This window comes from Petromyzon marinus, chromosome 20 (assembly GCF_048934315.1).
Source record: "Petromyzon marinus isolate PM22_M1 ecotype Great Lakes invasive population chromosome 20, UKy_Petmar_22M1.pri1.0, whole genome shotgun sequence".
Classification (NCBI taxonomy): domain Eukaryota; kingdom Metazoa; phylum Chordata; class Hyperoartia; order Petromyzontiformes; family Petromyzontidae; genus Petromyzon; species Petromyzon marinus.
In genome coordinates, this window is record NC_133686.1 from 5,834,306 (window position 1) to 5,847,671 (window position 13,366).

The 13,366-nt window shown below is 44.0% G+C and overlaps 1 protein-coding gene across 1 annotated transcript in view; it reads right to left on the minus strand.

Annotated features, from left to right (window-relative positions):
* ST3GAL2 (ST3 beta-galactoside alpha-2,3-sialyltransferase 2) overlaps positions 1 to 13,366 on the minus strand; it is a 99,603-nt gene that overhangs the window by 85,053 nt on the left and 1,184 nt on the right. The gene's annotated exons all lie outside the window — the stretch shown is intronic.

Below are 13,366 nucleotides of genomic sequence, written 5' to 3' on the forward strand. Positions count from 1 at the left end.
AAACCTAGGTAAGCAAGTCGTTTTAATCATAGACTGCAGTAAAACACATTTCGCTGATTCGCTTTTGTGTTACACGCAGGCTGTTTTTTTCTTACTTATTTTGCAAGGGGTGTTCCCCCCCCCCCCCGCCCCGACTGCATGCGTTCCTCATTTAGGTGCTATCGTTTTGCTGCTCTTACACTTAAATGCTCTCACGTCTATGCTCCCCGGCTTCACAAACTCGCACGCACTGAGCAGTGTGTTGAAGTAGGGTCAAATAACCCCCAATGGCTCGTATTCATGGCGAGGCCCTCGTCCAGTGACGGATTGGCAAGGGCTGCACGTGTACGTTTTGAATAAACATATCTACCGCTCTGTTGCCACACACGCCAAGAGAAAACGCTTGGTTGACGTCGCGCAATAATGAACGTGTGTTTAACAGTCAAGACATTTTAGAAAATGGGCGCTTGACTGAAGAAGATGTAAATCCTTGGCCATGAGCGCAGAAGTGGTGTTGCGTTGCATAAGTCACACTGCTGGGCCACATTTCATACAAATAAGTAGAAAACAAAACAATATATTAACAAATGCTTAACTAATTTGATGTGCAACTGTGGAGTGTTCCATGACACAGGCTGTAAATTGTTAGAAGAATGCAGGCCCGATTTGAGGGGTTACCCTTCAGGGGCCACGTGATTTGGCTCCACGGGGAGATTTTAAATGAAAACTTTCACCTCCCTTCCAATTATAATGATCATTTTCAAAGGTTGTTTTTCATTGCCTTATAGTTCATCAGTAAAAATATAAACTGCACTCAGCCCAGTATGTTAGACCTAAAATATATATCTAAAGAACGTGTCATTATTATTTGTTATAATGGGAATCTTCATCATGGGACCTGCCTTGCCAGTATCAAAATATAAGAATAGGTTTTACCCTTAAGATGTTAAAACAAACTGAAACATTTTGCAAGAAATCATGTCTGTGGCAATATTGCACGTAATTCTGCTAAAGCAGGACATTTTGAGACCACATTCATGAACAATAATAATAACCGTCGGCTCGAAAATGATACAAACACATGACCGAAACAAAACACTATAAAAAATTACGCAATCTCATCCAGTATTTCAAACAGCATTCAAGGCACGCGAAACAATCGCATAAGCATCGAAAGCCATGTAATACCACACGGCACTCTCGTTACTCCGTGTTACTGCATGGCACAGCCCTACGTGTTTCTGGTGTCAGCGTACCTGTCTAAGTGATGGTCTCAACGTCCAATTTACATTGGCAACTGGCAGACGCCGGTTTTGAAAGCGTCATGGCCTCGTCCTGTCGGACGTCTGGCAACACTGGGTTTGACCTGGGGGTAATGGGAGGCCCTCGCCCGTGAATATGTGCACGTAGGCACAAAGACAATGATGCCCCGTATAGCCTCGATAGACGTTTGGGGCAAGTGCTGTTAGAAGCACGTGATGAAGGCTGGCAAGGTACAAGAGGGGGTGGGTGGCTGGCACCATGCACAGGCCACCTTTGTCTCCCTAGTACTCATGCTTACGTACAGCATCAGCTAATATTTTGTTTACAGGCTGAGTAGACACAAGGGAAGCCCAGCACGAGATCGGATATTCGTCACTGATATTGGTCGTGAGCGGAAATTAAACTGGGGTCACTGGGTTTGTAACAAGCACGCTAACCGCCGCTAACCACACACAACAAGGACAAGATCCCCGTATAGCCTTAGCAGACTGTTGGGGAAAGTGCTGTTAGCAAGTAGCACCTAGGGACGACACAAGACGGGGGTGGGTTGGCCAGCACCACGCCCGGCCGTCTTTGTCTCCCCAGTGGCAATGTTTTGACTCGACATGGGGGAGGCCCGGGACCGGGTTCAGATAATTGCCACTGGTGTTGGCCGTGAGCGGGAATCAAACTCATACCCCCACGCCCACAGCAGGGAAAGGTTGGCGAGTGGCTGATTTCCACACACACACACAACCCTCTCTACTTTAAACGCGCCCACAATCAGTAACGATAAAGAGCACACACACACACACGCGTTCACGTTATCATGTTCATTTTGAGTCCGTTATAAGCTAAATTTGTAATGGCTCACCATCAGTGACGAGGTATTAATTCCACCTTATGTGCCACAGGTCACGTTTTATAACGCGAGCAGGTTGCAATCCCGTTTCGTCTCGTTGACGCTTAATGACGGCAACAACAAAAATCTTCAAGTTATTTTTTTGCGTAAAAATTGCTCTTGCATAAAGGCATATATTTTCTTCATGATAAGACATCATTACTCCTAAGTCATCCATTAATCACGCAATTTGGAGACTGCGTGCTGTTTGCGTGGGAATCCACGGCGAAATATACCTGCAGGGCTTCTCTCTGAAGCAGCGATGAAGTGTTGCACTGGTACGGAACGGCAAGTCCTCCTTTGGCGGCTCCCGAGGAAAATACCAACACAATGGGCATTGCAAAATCATCCCTGGCTGTGCGGTGCGTGAAATTGTCTCCAGTCTGAGCTGGCAGAGCACCGACAGCGGCAATCGCCGTCAAAGATTCTGGTAAAATAAAACACTGCCGATGCAAAGGAGAGCGAACTGCTTGGCAAACCTCTTTTGAAAAGGATTGAATTGGTAAATGGGCATAGCCGTGTCATGTTCTTTGTTAAAATGTACAAGCATAATTTTTTAAACTAAGCCACTTGCATGCAAACTACTGTAATGAAAAGTGAAATACATTTGTCTTCAATATCAAGGTATTGCCCTTGACTTTAGTGAGATCGTGCGTATTTAGCGCGTGCACTTTGTTATTTTGCATCCCGAGGGAGGGCATTACGTTTGGATTTTGGAGACGTTTTGGGCGTTTCCCACAGACCCAGTTTCAGGGGAACTATTTGGCTTTGCGGTCAATTACACAACCCTGTGGCCTAAGATGTCTTGTACCACCGCGGGTACGGTAGGTATGCAGCAAAGGGGTTGAAAACCCACTGCATATCAACAGAAAAAAATCGCTGACGCCCACACAAGGGTGTCATTTGATTACGATCGGCGGAGTTTCGCTCAGACGTTCAAGATCGCACGCAAATAAATGGACGCACTCAGTGCCAGGCGCATGACGTGAACAGATGCATCGGACGAATATTTATTCAAATGGCAAAAATTTTCAGAGATTGTCTTTTGTTGCCGTTAAAAGAAACACTCTTGGGAAATCGGCAAATATCGACGTACGTTGAAGTGGAACAAATCAAACAATGGCGACGATTGTAGCATCACCTAACAACATTCCATCTGTTTTGAACGCTCAAAGATATATAATTTTTCATCTTAAAGGATAACTAACGCCTTATTGGTACACCTCGCTTAACGCCACACGCGTGCTTCAAAGGGACACCAACGATATGTGAAAAGATTACATACTTTGCGTTGTATGTCGCTTGTGCTTGCAACAATTGAATGTGATCATCCCTTGATAGTCTCCCTTGGTGCTAATTATGTCGATGGGATTATACATTGACCGAATAATGTGCATGCATGCATCAATCACTCAATACAATCCAGGAATGGTAATTAGCACGTTCAAAAGTGTAGCCCGCGGCCTTCTTTTCGAAAGTGCAGTCAGCGCTTTACAAAAAAGATGATTGTGTTTGCTCTGTGGGCCGTAATTTTACACGAAGCATAATCGGGCATCCCGATTCACGAGCTCACGTTGATAAACTTCTTGGCAGCGTTTCCAGTTTATTACCTGCACATCAGAGGTACAGTATTTTCCAGATCACAAATATGATTATTCACTGGTGAGATGGCCAGTTATAATTAAACAAAGTATTCGTTCGCTCGTTTTTCTTTCATGCCAGACACATTTATTTCCGGAGGAAAGACCAAATCACATGCAATTAGCTGAGTGAGTATAGTAATGATAAAAGTACAGCCCTTAATCAAACTACTGCTGGACAAAGGCATCCCCCCTAGACTTCAGGTTCGTTTGACCATACTTCACACTGGTGACTGCGATTTAATGAAGGGGTGGAGAGGCAGGAAGGGCATAGCTGGTTTCAGAGATCCCTCTGCAATAATGCTAGCCATGGCGAGGAATCAAAGTTAGGTAAACTAAACTATTTTTATTTTACCAGGTAAGGCCCACTGAGCCATATAGATCTTTTTTCAGGAGCCACCTGGCCACAAATGGATAGCTCAACAAAGTGGGTTAACCATGTGGAATTTTATAGCAGCCAAAAACTCTTAACGCATGTTTCTAAATGTGGAGGAAAAACCAGGAGGACCCGGAGAAAAGTCCACACGACCACGAGTAGAACATTCAAACTCCAAATATACCAGATGTCAGGGTCAGGATCGAACCCATGACCTCCTCCTGTATACCAGGCAAGGTAGTTAACATCTCACCACTGCGGCGCCCTGGGTTCATAGAGCAGTGCGCGGACAACACAGCGATACGGTTTTTAAACCACTCGGATTGTGGCATGTGTTAAACAATGTCAGGCGTCTCCACATAGGAACAAAAAATTGAGTGTTTCTTGCACAAGCCTGGAGGTCACAAGTTGCAATATCCCACGCTCACTGGCGCACAGGGTAAAAATTAATTGTTAGACAGTATTACTAAAAGGCATAACCAAATGTAGGTAAAAAAATTGCGGCCCATTATTATATAAATAAGGCAAAGGTGTGTGTGGCCTATCCATTATTTGAACACTGCTGCTGGAGGAAGGACTTCCATTCGAGGAAGCTGTAAAAAAATTATTTTAAGCCTACTTTTCCACACTGGCAAAACGTCTTGGAAGAAGTGAGAGTACCCACACTTTACCCAAACACACACAGTGACGAACTGTGATGTACCCATTTATATTGCTTGGTGAACAGATGCCAGGGATATTCTTAGTTCTTTCGAAAGATCTAAGAATATGAATTACTGCAGTCACGAAAGCTTTAAATAAAAAAAAGATGCCAGGGAGTTTAATAAACCTGCCCATTGTTCCAACTGCCGAATCAGAGACCCCTGGATTGCAAGTCGCGTGTCCTATTACACCATGGTAGATTCCCTTTATAATGATTGTAAAATAAAATATTTTTACAATTATATTGTAATAATGTGGCTGGGCAGTTGGTGGCTATGCACGCCTGCAATCCAGCACTGTGGAGGCGAAGGTTGGTGGATCGTGCGAATGTTGTGAGACTCCCTTCCCCCAGGTGGCGGGGTTTCATACCCCGACTTGCCAGAAGTAGGCAGTACAGTACAGCAAAGATGGACTCCATCTGTTCAGTCTCTATGGGATAGAGTGCTGCCCCCTCGCATACGTGGGGTTTTCTTTTTGAGAATATTCCGATTTCTTGTAAATCCTCATTAATTGGTTGATAACACCTAAATATATAGAGGAGCCCAGAGCTTGGGCAATTGTTGATATAGCACCGGCTCGCCGCGTAACCGCCTTCCTGCTGAACTGGAGTTCGTCCTCACACCTGCGAGTTGTTCCCTCTCGACGAGAGTTAGTGAATACTGTTGTGACAGCACGTTACAAAGTTGGGAGGATCACTACAATATTGGGGCAGTGTTTTTACACGCTTTTTATTAACTCACTGTCTGATGTTGTTGTATCTTCAAATCTTGTTACTCAATTTTAACCCACTTCCCAATGTGGTATTGACTGCAAACTTGGTATACTTATGTCGCACTGATGACAATACTATATTCTATCATTAAAATACAAATTTTAAACATTATTTTTTATGTTATGTTTCGGCTTGGCTCTAATTGACCACGGTAAGCTGACGTTGGCTGTAAATCACCAGGGTCCCTTACTTTATGGCAAGCTTTGGGCCCACTTCCTGGAGTCGTGGAGTTCTTCCATTACGAGTACGGTACATTTCATTAAAGCGTGTTTAAAAAAAAAAGTTTTTTAAATATTACTTATTTGTTACCACCATACCATCATTTTGGCAGTTGTAATCAATTACGTCATATCGCGTCGAAGGGGCCGTCCATAAATGACGTCACGCACCTAGGGGGGGAGGGGGGTCAGACATTTGTGACGATGTGTGACGAGGGGGGGAGGGGGGCGGTTTGAGAAATGTGACGTCACATCAAAATGCGCGACTGAATAAATATAAACACGTTCTACTTAATTTAATAGAATTGTTATAACAGCACAAATTGATTAATTTTCATTATTAACTATTTGATTATTTAAATTTACTATGGTCACCTTTTATTTATTCCATGAAGGAGCATTTTGCTTCTCTATGGAAGAATGGAGAGGCATAAATTTTGTACATTTTTGAATTATTGTTATTAAACATTTTTATTTGAATGATTCTACAAGGGCTCTTCATTCTGTGGAATGAACATGTGATTTTCATTATACTACAAAGTTTCAAGTATTTTTTTATAGTTATAATTACTTTTAATATTTTATAATTATAAAAGAATTTCAATATAATATTCGGAAACATCTGCAGTTTTAGTCAGACGATGAATATTTTCAAGCAAATTTTATGCTAAATTTCAGCTTTAAAACGCCTCTTTTTTAATACGTGTTTTCTCCTACAACATCAGAGTGCAGCGCCACATTAAATACGCACTGCAATGACAATAGTTTAAAGCGATTTGAAGCATGTTTTATTTTAAAAATGGAAATATGGTTTATATATGACGTCATATTTGAGGGGGGGGTCTGATTTTTTGTGACGCCGTGTGACGAGGTGGGGGAGGGGGGTAAAAAAAATCCGCCAAAATCGCGTGACGTCATTTACGGACGACCCCTAAGGCCCTCCGAGATGCCCAGCCATGGAGAGCAACCCTATCAAAAACGAATTCGTATATGCTTTTTTTAATGATACAGGGTATTACTGGGTAAATATTTTAGACACTTATGAAGTAACCAAACCACATGTGGTGTATTTCGCAATGTTGATATGCGCACTCGCAGGTGAAATCAAGCACAAACCTGCAGTGAGTGGGTGCGTGCCAAAAAAAAAAATGTGTATTGAAGGTTCGAGATGACTGCTCAAAGCTGCACACACAACCCAACAACAATCTTCTTCGAGGTAGCGAGATCCCGGACACGACGCCTTCCCCCACCTGTCGATGAGACTCAACATGCCCCTATGTATTTGTTTAATTTGCGAGCTTTATTTTAATAATACAAACTGCCAGCAATAGCTGAACGGGGCTGGCTGGACATAGATGCGACAATTGGGAAAGGTTAAACAATTGGCATTAACAGATTTCTAGTGGTAAACAGAGGGAGTGTGGAGCCACAACATAATGCACGATAAGACAAAAGGCAATGCTAGCATTAATAAAGTATTAAAGCTTTCGTGACTGCATAAAATTACTCATTGTTTTTTTCGGTAAAGTCACATACGTCACATACGTGACTTTACCGAAAAAAAACAATGAGTAATGCTAGCATTGCTCATTCTCACAAGTGTTTACCATTCCTTTTAAAAGTTCGCTTCACATTTTGTCGCGACCTCTCCCTCAACTTACGCACGTCCTCCTCCACCCTCTTTCCTTTTAAAACAAAATCACAATCTACGGGGTTGGGGGTTGCTTATACCACACTCCGTACCGTCGGAAACATTCGCTCGAACACAAATTTCTGCAAGGAGCAGGAAGCAGGAAGCAACAACGTCAAAAAAAGGCAACGGGCACGGATGAATTTTAATTTCACTCCAGCTGGGAGACCGTCAACAACATGGGGCTGGCAGAAACCAAAACAACAACAACGACGTAAAAACCCCCAGCGTCAAACAGCAGGGGCCAGCTGCTGGCCCGCGTGTGAAACGCAAATATAGATGGGGCAAGGCACATGGAAGAGTCGGTCATTAAGCATCCGGGGCTCAACAAACTGCTGCTGTGTGACTCGGCTCACCTGACCGGCCAGCGACGTGCCCGCCGGCCGTAACGTAATCAGCATCTCATGAATTATGGCATCGTTTATGACGCAACAGCGTAGCAGCCACCGCCACAGAAAAACACTGAGGACATGGCACAAGAAAGCAGCCAGATATGGGCACAGTCATGGAAATTGTCCAGCTAAACTAAAACACGCAACGGCAAAAAAAAAGTGTGTGCGCGCTCCGCAACGTTTCGTTACGGGGCGCAAAATACGTACGCGATAATTATTGCCGTTGTTTGTTGGTATATATATACACAAAAAAATGAAAACAAGAACGCGTGACGGTTACAACGCAGGGGCGGAAGGAAATGAGACGCCGGCTGACAGGCAAGATGGGGGGGCAGTGGAGAAACGAGAATCAAACCAAGCAAAGTGTTTGTTATATTACGTGCTATGGCGATGGGTTATTGCCCGAAAGGTCACCGATTATATAGATTTTTTTTTTACTTTTAAGACCACGGTATTATTGATGAATACGTTTACGTTGTTGTTGTTGTTGGCGCTTATTCACCACTGCCAATACAGTATCACCAAATAGTTTGTTCAATGAAATACCGGGTCTGTTTTTTTTGTATTAAAAGGTTTTTTTTTCGATTGGAAAGGCCAGTCACATTTATTTGGGAACGAACGGACCACAAAGTCACCTGTCAGCAGCTTCATTTAAACAGTGTGCGCGAAAAATATGTGAGGGTTGCCATTCACGGGAACACCCAAATTGACTGTTTCTCTCACAAGCCCCGAGGTCAAAAGTTGGAATTTCCCACATTATTGCCATTCTCGCTGGACTACGGAGCAAATTAATACAGACAGAAAGTATGCCAATGAGGTATCTGCAAGCTACACAAATGCCTAACATCATATTTTACAGGGTAGACATTGCATTGATTACGAAGCACGCATAGAGAGAGAGAAACAAGAAAACGGTCATGTTTTTTTTCTCTCACAACAAAATCCGTACCTCCTGCTGAATGAGCCTGAGGCTTTGCAAAATGTGCGATCGTTCAGCTGCCCTAATGACTTCTGTGCCAGGCCATCGCAGAGCGGTTCAAATGCATTCCACGTGCTTGACAGGGAGGCAATTTCGGGCTTTCTCTCTGTGTAATTGGCCCACAACACGGACGAGCAACGCAGCCTTACTTAAGTGATCGTTAACCGTACAAATCTACACAACTTGCAATGGGCGTGATGGCCACTGAAGGAAACTAAAATATTGCATCCGCGTTGGGTAATTTTCGGGGAACGCATACCTTAGTTTATAACCGAAACGTGATTCTGAAATTGCAGGAAGCACTAATGGATGGCGGCATGTGTTTTTTTTGCTGGTAATTTGAGCACGATGAAGTAATTGAGTAACGAGTCACATTGCTTGTGGTGGGTTATACAATCGCCGGACTGAACTCAGGTTACCGGTAAAACACACGTCAACGTGCATCATCACTATTAAACACCCCGAAAAAAAATGGTCTGTACTATATATTGCATACTAAAGTGTACATATGTGTGTGCATGGTGTGAGGATAGGGAATGCCGCGGTAAGCATTACGAATCCGGCATCCCGAGTTCAATTCCCACTCACGGCAAACACCAGAGACGATTATCTGAATCAGTCCTGGGCCTCTCCTAGGTCGACGCAGCCTCAAATTAATATTTGGTGCAGTGCGTAAACATTGCCAATAGGGAGACAAAGGCGGCCGGGCGTGGTGCTGGCCACCCACCCCCTTGTGTGCCGTGCCAGTCTAATAGATGCCCGCAAACAGCACTTGCCCCAACAATCTGTTAAAGGCTATGTGAGGGATCTTTGTCTTTGTAGACATGGTGGCAATTAAGATACAATACAATATTGCTGGTGAACACTAGGGCAAAATAAACAATGTTTATTCATTGCGCAGCTGTCAATAGAAAATATTGACGTCAAATACATAACATAACAATAAAACGAAAATACTGTACGCTATTGCATTAATTTATATAATACATAAATCACAGTTAATGCTTTATTTCTAAACCATTAAAACCCTTGTGTTATATAAGAGGCATCTGCCAATGCTTATTTTAAGACTCGAGTAGCTCTACTGCACTGGGGCGCTCACGTCAGCCAGTCTACCCAGCCAGCGATTGGGCGAGCCAAAATGTGCTCCCTTCGCAAAACCACACGAACTAGTGTGGTTACGTATGGTCAACAACAACAAAAACCACAATACCGACTACGCCTAAACAACAGCTCCATCGGTCCACTATCCACGATGCCAGCAGACGCTTACGAAAGACCAGGGGCCGCAAAGACTCACTCATTATAGACAGGAAACCTTGGTTTGACCACTGCTACCTACAACACGGGGACTCTGTCGGGAAAAGCAGACTTTGTTAGACTGGAGCAAGAGGTGGGGCGAAATAAACTGGGATATAGCTGAACTTGTAATCCTTGCAATGACCTGGTGAGAATCCACACAACTGAGCTGGCACGTGGGCCAAAGGGCTGCAACGCAATCTCACATATGTCTGACACTAAAGCAAGCAAACTACAATGATGATTGATATTATAGGACCCAAGATAGGTTCTCATACAACTACAGTAGAACTCATGTCACCCATGAATCCATGATCCTATAAGCTAAACCTACATTTAGTTTTTATTTTACCAGGTATTACTCATGGAGCTGTATAACTCTTTTTCAGAAGCGATCTCGCCAAAAACGATAGCTCCACTTAGTGGCTTATCATGTGAAAATGTATAGCAGCCAAATACTCTAAACGCATGCTTCTAAATGTGGAGGGAAAAACCGGAGCACAAGGAGAAAAATCCAAACGTCCACGGGGAGAACATGCAAACTCCACATTTTCAAGTGTTAGGGTCAAGATCGCACCTACGACCTCCTGTATGCCAGGCGAGGTAGTTAACATCTCGCCACCATGGTCCTATTGCCCTCGGGACCAAATATAGGGTCTGCGATAACTCATATTATCCATACCCCTATTGCTCCAATTATCTGAGATTATCGACAGTTTTTTTTCCATCCTGAGACTGTTTCATATTTTCCGCAATAGATGTGAATAAGTGAAGCTCATCATCACACAACCCATTATCCGTTATCCGTCATTTGTTTATGGTCAGCGTCAATGTGCGGATAACTCCACGGATAACATGAACCACCAATTCCATCCCCAACATTACCGTGGAAAAGAGGATTTCTGCTATTCCTCACGCAACTGCACTATTCACGCCAGTTCCACTGCACAAATGAAATGTTTAGTTTCTGTAACTGTACAGTCAATCACCATGGTGCTCGTGGTGGGGTAAAGCGTGGGTACTGCCACCCCTTCCAAGACATTTGTCCAGCATGGAAGAATTGGGCGGATAACCTCTAGATTCGCCGTTTAGATTTCCCTGTCGTGGAAGACATTTCACCAACTGTGGCGTGCATAGTCAATTACAGAGCAGCACCTTTACATTTTACGAACAATTACAATGTATTGTTCTTTCTCCCCCGATACAGTACAGTAGTTGTACTGGGATAAATGTAACATGGTCTGAAAACAATCATTCCCTGCTAAGGAATGGCGATATGCACGTGTCTAACACGTCTAATTGATGCCAGCAATCTGTAAAAACACGATCTCTCACGGGCAAATACAAGCAGCAGAGAACAGGACACACCCTGAGCGACACTCCCAGCCAGAAAGCCCCGCTGGTGAATAACGGGACTGATGTTCGTGCTCAACAGACTCGCAGCAGCAGCATCATCGTAAAGGAATTAACCAGTCCGAGTCTGTACATTTCACTGTATGTCTAATTAAATTCTCTCTCTGCTGCACCCCCGCAAACTGTAAAGAGCAAGCACTGTGTTTGAGAGAACGCCCATGTACGCCACCAGACGGTGTAGTCAAAACCACCCCGACCGCCTTTGTCTCTCCATAGTTGACGATAGCAACATGGCACCCTATAGAAATAACGCGACGCCCATGGATCATGATGGCCTGTCATCAACCCCAGGGGTGGTTGCGCTTCGGAGAAAAAGGTTGTCGGATCACACGCAGATTTGTGAAATTCCCAAATGTGCTGCGCTGCTGGTCATTAGACGGCAGTACAGCAAGTGGGTTCTTTACCCTCTACTCTACAGGCCGTTGTGTGTTAATATCGCTGTGTACGCGTGGCGGCTTTTCTCTGGGTACCACGATTCCTCCCCCCTCCCCCCACAACGTGTAAACAATCTTTAAAATGGAAGTGGCCAAACATCCCAACGCAGGACATTCCTTTAAAAAAAGTTTGAGACTCAGCGAGGCTTTGATCACTGAATTACATTATAACCTAGATGATATTATATGACGGGGGCATCACCGTGGTGTAAATGGTTGGCACATTGGACTTTCAAATCCAGAGGGTCGTCCACACGTTGCGCAGCAGTTGGAACAACGGTGCAGGATTCTGAATCCCCCTCCTCCTGACTCTGTCCACCCAGCAGGGCAACCAAATGGGTTCAATCAAGGCAGTCGAGCGGCAGGCAGCTTGGCGTGTTGGTGGCATAACAGTGCGAGTAACTCCCACCTCTTCTTCCAAGACGTTAGGGCCAGCCAGCGTGAAAGAGTGGTGGGGGGTGGGAAATCTTCCGAGGCGGATTCTCGAGATCTTCCTTCTGGTTTGGGAGTGTAACCGTCCCAATAGTAACGAGCGAGGCATTGCAGAGGGCTGCGTCAGAACATCGCTGTTGTACGATGCTTTTCGTCGATGACAAGCCCCCCCCAACCACCCCCACCCCAAAACAAGCACTTTTATTAAGAACGCCAGAGTGCACGTGAGCCCAAGACACAATCACATGTGTCAGAGAGCACACATGTGCTTTCCATTAAGCCATCTCATTGTGAGCTGGGAGTAGAAAACAGCCAAACAAGAAAGGAAAAAAAACCCTACAGTACTGAGACACGTGAACTGCTTTTTCAGTGTTCACAGTTTGTGTAAATGGATGATGAGGTTTATGGGAATTATCTGGCCTTGGGAACTTGGTGCGGTGTAAGCACTGTTACAGACAACTGTCATTCCAAAATACTTATCATCACGGTTAAAACAATCAATAGCATACACGTAGCACAATATACAAAGTACAATACGCTGAGGCATATGAAAACGCAACTAAACCGCACGAGAACAATACGCTTTGACAAATTGCACAACGCGATTCGTTTTGCTCGCTACGAAAACTCAACATTTTATCGAATCTCATTCCTCGCTCCAGATGCACCATTCTGCAATAGGTTTCTCTAATCTTAACGTTCACTTTAGTAAAATATTTAATTGATAATTAAGTAATATATTGTACCTGCTTTAAATCTGTTGCCTTTTGTCACTGCTGTATTGTCTTGTATTTATAATTTTTATGCGACTTATTGCAAACATTGCGTTTTTAATTTTACAGTGTTTTGTTGTTGTTGTTGATGATGAAACCCGATTCAAGAGCTTCCTTAGCTCAC